The sequence below is a fragment of the Phascolarctos cinereus genome, unplaced genomic scaffold (genome assembly GCF_003287225.1).
Source record: "Phascolarctos cinereus isolate Bilbo 61053 unplaced genomic scaffold, phaCin_HiC Scaffold_7;HRSCAF=346, whole genome shotgun sequence".
Taxonomy (NCBI): Eukaryota; Metazoa; Chordata; class Mammalia; order Diprotodontia; family Phascolarctidae; genus Phascolarctos; species Phascolarctos cinereus.
Genome location: NW_027556180.1, coordinates 137,953,601 through 137,959,600, shown reverse-complemented (window position 1 = coordinate 137,959,600; position 6,000 = coordinate 137,953,601).

Sequence of the window (6,000 nt, the reverse complement as noted above, 5' to 3'; positions counted from 1 at the left end):
GAAGAATGGGATGAAATAATGTTCTAGCCAAAGACAACTTAGAAAGTCAGCAGGAAAGGGCTGTCACACATAGTTACAGTGGAATACAGTCAAGTACAAGCTGCACAAGCATAGCCCTGCCCCAGAAAAACAGATGCAGGCCTTTGCAAGCCATTGAATAAACAGCTATAACACCTGCTTCTTGAATTCTCAGCCCACAGAAGATAAAGGGGTCAAATGACAGGTTGGAAGATTACAGGAGCATTTTTGCTGGCACTCAGGCAGGAATCTGTTGCTTTGCCTATACTAAGATCTGGGTACCAGTCCTGGGTTCAGTCCTGGGTGGCAGTCCCAGGGCAAGAAGGAGCACTAGTACAACAGAGTTTCCTACCACAGTGGAGTGGGGACCCACCTCACATTTCCAAGGCAGAATGCTTGTGGTCTTGCACAGACCAGAGCACATGCCAGGAGAGTAATAAACACACTTCTCCTTAGACCATATCACCTTGGAACACCTGAAAAATTATATGTTCCTAGAAATATCTCAGAAAACAGCTTCAAAAAAAAAACCCTGAAACTTAGAACAGTGCACCTTCCAGCATGGAAATAGAGCTCTACTTTAACAAAGAGTTAAAATTAAAATAATAGATTAAGAAAATGAGCAAACAAAAGAAAAACATCTGACCACAGAAAGTTACTATGTTGACAAGGAAGATCAAAACACACACTAAGCTCCTACATCCAAAGTCTTGAAGAAAAAAAAAATTGGTCTCAGGCCACGGAAGAGCTCAAAAAAGATTTGGGAAGTCAAGTAAGAGAGGTAGAAGAAAAATTTGGAAGATAAATGAGAATAATGCAAGAAAATCAAGAAAAATGGGTCAACAAATTGGTAAATGAGACATAAAAAATACTGAAGAAAGTAACACCTTAAATAACAAACTAGGTTTTTGGACTTCCAGGAGCCAAGATGGCAGAGTAAGAAGTAAGTCACTCTCACTCTCCCTTAATGACCTCTGAAAGCCCAGAAAATATCAGCCCAGGAAAAACCCTGAAACAGCTGACCCAGCAGAAAGATGGGGTGCAATAGTCTTATAGCCCAAGAAACTTGGGGAATTAGAAGGAAAAGACCTGCTCCTTCTGGGGGGAGAGGGAGCAGTACAGAATGGGAGGCATCCCAGGAAGCCAGTGGCAAGCCCCATCTCAGCAAATTATAGTGATGGAATAACCAAGAGCCAACACCAGGAACCTCTGAGTGCCTCAGCACAGGCAGAGGAACTGGTAGACAATAGCTCAGAAAACCACCATGTATACCAGCAACCATATCTCCTGGTGCTTCAGCACAACTCCAGGAAGCATAACTCCAGGAGGCACAGCTCAAGACTGGGAGACATCTTCCAGTAGCCAAACATTCAAGTACTTTTTTTTTTTTTTTGGCTAGGCAATGAGGTTAAGTGACTTGCTTAGGAACACACAGCTAGTAAGTGTTATGTGTCTGAGACCAGATTTGAGCTCAGGTCCTCCTGAATCCAGGGCTGGTGCTCTATCTTCTGCACCACCTAGTTGCCCTTCAGGTACTTTAAAGAAGCCTGGGTAAGCAGGCATCCTCCAAGGGCCAGATGTCCCACCCCTACTCCAAGAGCTCCAGTGTTGCTGACCCCAGCTCAGCACCAGGTAAACTGCCAGAGACCTTCAGCCTCCAGCTGCCAGCCCCTAAGGCCCCAGAACACAAAGAAAGTCAGTGACCAGGTACTGGGCTCCCTGCAAAGAATCTTTGGTCAGTGCCCCTTGCACTCCACAAGGAGATTTCAATGTTAAAAGCCAAGAAAAAGGCAAACACCATGAGCAAAAAACAGAAATGGACAACCACCATATATTTTTATTATGGGAACAGGAAGATCAAGGCACAAATTCAGAAAAGGACAACATTTTCAATATACCCACATCTAAAACCACAAAGGGGAATATGAACTGGTCTCAAGCTCAAAAAACCTTCTTGAAAGAACTCAAGAAGGATTTTAAAAGTCAAATAAGAGAGGTAGGAGATAAATTGGGAAATAAATGAGAGATATGCAAAAGAGAGTCAATAGCTTGGAAAGGAAGGAAAAAATGGACTGGAGAAAACAAGTCTTTAAAAAATACAATTGGGGGGCAGCTAGTTGGTGCAGTGGATAGAGCTCTGGCCTTGGAGTCAGAAGGATCCAAGTTCAAATCTGACCTCAGACAATTGACACTTAGTAGCTGTGTGACCCTGGGCAAGTCATTTAACCTCAATTGCCTCACCAAAAAAGAAAAAATACAATTGCCCAAATTGCAGGGGAAAAACATACTAAAGAAATCAACTCCTTAAAAAGTAGAATTAACCAAATGGAAAAGAAGGCACAAAAATTCCCCAAAAGAAGAACTCCTTTAAAAGTAAAATGTGTCAAGTGGCAAAGGAGGTACAAAAATATAATAAAAAGAAACAACTCATTTAAAATTAGAATTATACAGTGGAAGCTAGTGACTCAATGAGATATCAAAAATCAGTCAAACAGAAACAAAAAAATGAATAAATAGAAGAAAATATGAAATACCTCATTGGTAAAATGTCTGGCCTGGAAAACCGATTCAGGAAAAACAATTTAAAAATTTTTCGGTCTACATGAAAACCATGATGAAAAAAGAGCCTGGACAGCATCTCTTAGGAAATCTTTAAGAAAAATTTCCCTCAGGTCCTACAGCCAGAAAGTAAAATAAACATTGAAAGAATCCACCCATCACCTCATGGAAGAGATCCCAAATTGAAAACACCAAGGAACACTTTAACCAAATTCCAAAATTCCCATGTCAAAGAGGAAATACTGCAAGCAGCCAGAAGGAAACAATTTAAATATCATGGAACCATAGTCAGGACTACACAGAACCTTATAGCTTCTACATTAAAAGATTAGAGGGCATAGAACACATTAGTCTTTTAGACAAAAGAGCTTGGATTACAACCAAGGATCAACTACCCAGTGAAACTCAGTATAAACTTTTAGGGGAGGAGATAGTGATTCATGAAATAGGGAACTTCCAAACCTACCTGTTAAAAAGAAAAAAGCTCAAGAGAAAATTTTATCTTCAGATACAAGACTCAAGAGAAGCATAAAAAGGTAAACAGGAAAGAAAAAAAAAACAATATGTGATTAATAAAAGCAAATCTGTTTACATCCCTACAAGAGAGGATGCCACTTGTAACTCTTGAGAACTATATCACTATAATGACATTCAAAAGGGGTATACATAGACAGAAGGCATGTGTATAAGTTAACTTTGATGTGATTAAAAAAACTAATTAAGTGGCAAAAAGGGATTTTTCTGGGAGAAGAGGAAATTAGGAGTCAGACAAAGGTGAATTGTTTGAACCTTACTCTCACTGGACTTGGCTCAAGACAGGACTAATATAATCAGTTAGATATAGAAATCTAGCTTACCCTATAGGTAGTAGGAGGGGAAAGGAAAAAAAAGGCAGGGTGTGTATAGAAGGGAGGGAAGAAGTAATATGGGTAAAGGGAAAGAAAAGAGTGAAGGATGATAAAAGGGAGGATAGCCTGAGGGAGGTAGTGGTTGAAAGCAGAACTCCAGTGAGGAGGGAAAAGGATAAAGGAAAAAGAAAAGCACAAATGAGGGGAAAGTAGGATGGAGAGAAAGACATAGATAGTAATCATAACTATGAATGTGAATGTGATGAACTGTTCTATAAAATGCAAGCTGATAACTGAGTGGATTAAGAACCGGAATATTGCAATATGTTGTTTACAAGAAATAGATTTGAATTAGAGGGATACACATAGAGTAAAGGTAAAAGGCTGGAATAAAATATATTATGCTTCAGCTGAGTAAAAAAGCAGTGGTAGCAATCCTGATCTCAGAAAATGCAAAAGCAAAAATAGATCTAATTAAAAGAGATAAAGAAGGAAACTACATCCTGCTAAAAGGCACCATAGTAAATGAAGTACTATCATTGCTAAACATATATACACTAAATGGTATAGCATCCAAATTCTTAGAGGAGAAATTAAGGGACTACAGGAAGAAATAGACAGCAAAACTATACTAGTGAGGGACCTTAACCTCCCCCTCTCTGAACTAGATAAATGTAATCACTAAATAAACAACAAAGAACTTAAGGCAATAAATAGAATTTTAGAAAAGTTAGAGATGGTTGACCTATGGAGAAAATTTAATCGGGATAGAAAAGAACATACCTTTTTCTGAGTGATACATTGCACCTATACAAAAAATGAGCATGTATTAGAACATAAAAACCTCACAAACCAATGCAGAAAGACATAAATACTAAATGCATCCTTTTCAGATCAAGATGCAATTAAATTTGCATATAATAAATGGCCATGGAAAGATAGACTAACAATTAATTGGAAACTAAATAAATTTGATACTAAAGAGTAAGTGGACTAAACAAAAAAACATAGGAAAAAAAGCAGTAACTTCATCCAAGAGAATAACAATAATGAGACAACATACCAATATTTATGAGATGCAGTGAAAGTGGTTATTAGGGGAAGCTGTATATCTCTAAATGCTTACATATATAAAATAGAGAAAGAAGAGTTCAATGAATTAGGCATGCAACTAGAAAAAGCTATAAAAGGAACAAATTAAAAATCCTCAATTAAATACTAAATTAGAAATTTGGAAAACCAAAGGACAGATTGATAAAATTGAAAGTAATAAAACTATTGAACTAATAAATAAAACTAACAGCTGGTCTTATAAAAAAATAAAATAGATAAACTTTTGCTTGATTTGATTTAAAAAGAAGAAAACCAAATTACCAGTATCAAAAATTACAAGAGTGATATTCACCACAAATGAAGAGGAAATTAAAATAATTATTGTAAGTTATTTTCCCCACTGTATTTCAATAAATCTGACATCTAAGTGAAGTGTATTTATGTTTAGAAAAACATAAATTGCCCACATTAACAATAGAGGAAATAATACTTAAATAACCCCATTACAGAAAAAAGATATTGAGCAAGCCATCAATTAACTCCCTAAGAAAAAATCTCCTGGGCCAGATGGATTTGCAATAAATTCTATCAAACATTTAAAGAACAATTAACTTCAATATTATATCAACCATTTGGGAAAAAACCTGAAGAAAGATTCCTACCAAATTCTTTTTATGACACAAATATGGTGCTGTTACCTAAACTGGGAGGAGCCAAACAAAAAAGAAAGAAAATCATAGACCAATTTCCCTAATAAATATGGATGTAAAATTTTCAAATAAAATATTAGCAAAGAGATTACAGCAACCAATCTCAAGGATAATACACTATGACCAGATAGGATTTTATACCAGGAATGCAGGGCTAGTTCATTATTAAGAAAACTATCAGCGTAATTTACCATACCAAAAACAAAGCTAACAGATATCATATGATTATCTCAATAGATGAGGAAAAAAACTTTTGACAGAATACAACATACATTCCTATTAAAAACACTTGAGAGCATACATATAAATGGAGTCTTCCTTAAAATGATAGGTAGCATCTATCTAAAATCGTCAGTAAGTATTATATGTAATGGGGATAAGCTAGAAGCATTTCCAAAAACACTAGGGATGAAACAAGGATGTCCATTATCACCACTGTTATTCAATATTGTGCTAGAAATGTCAGCTTTAACAATAAGAGAAGTAAATTGAAGGAATTAAAATAGGTAAAGAAGAACCAAAGCAATAACTCTTTGCAGGTGATATGATGGTATATGTAGAGAATCCTAGAGAATCAAGTAAAAAAGTACTTGAAATAATAAACTAATTTAGCAAAGTTGCAGGATATAAAATAAACCCACATAAATCGTCAGCATTTCTTTATAATATTAATAAAGCTCAACAAGAGATAGAAAGAGAATTTCCATTTAAAGTTACTGTAGACATTATAAGATATTTGAGAGTCTACCTGCCAAAATAAACCCAGGAACCATATGAACACAATTACAAAATACTTTTCACACAAATAAAAT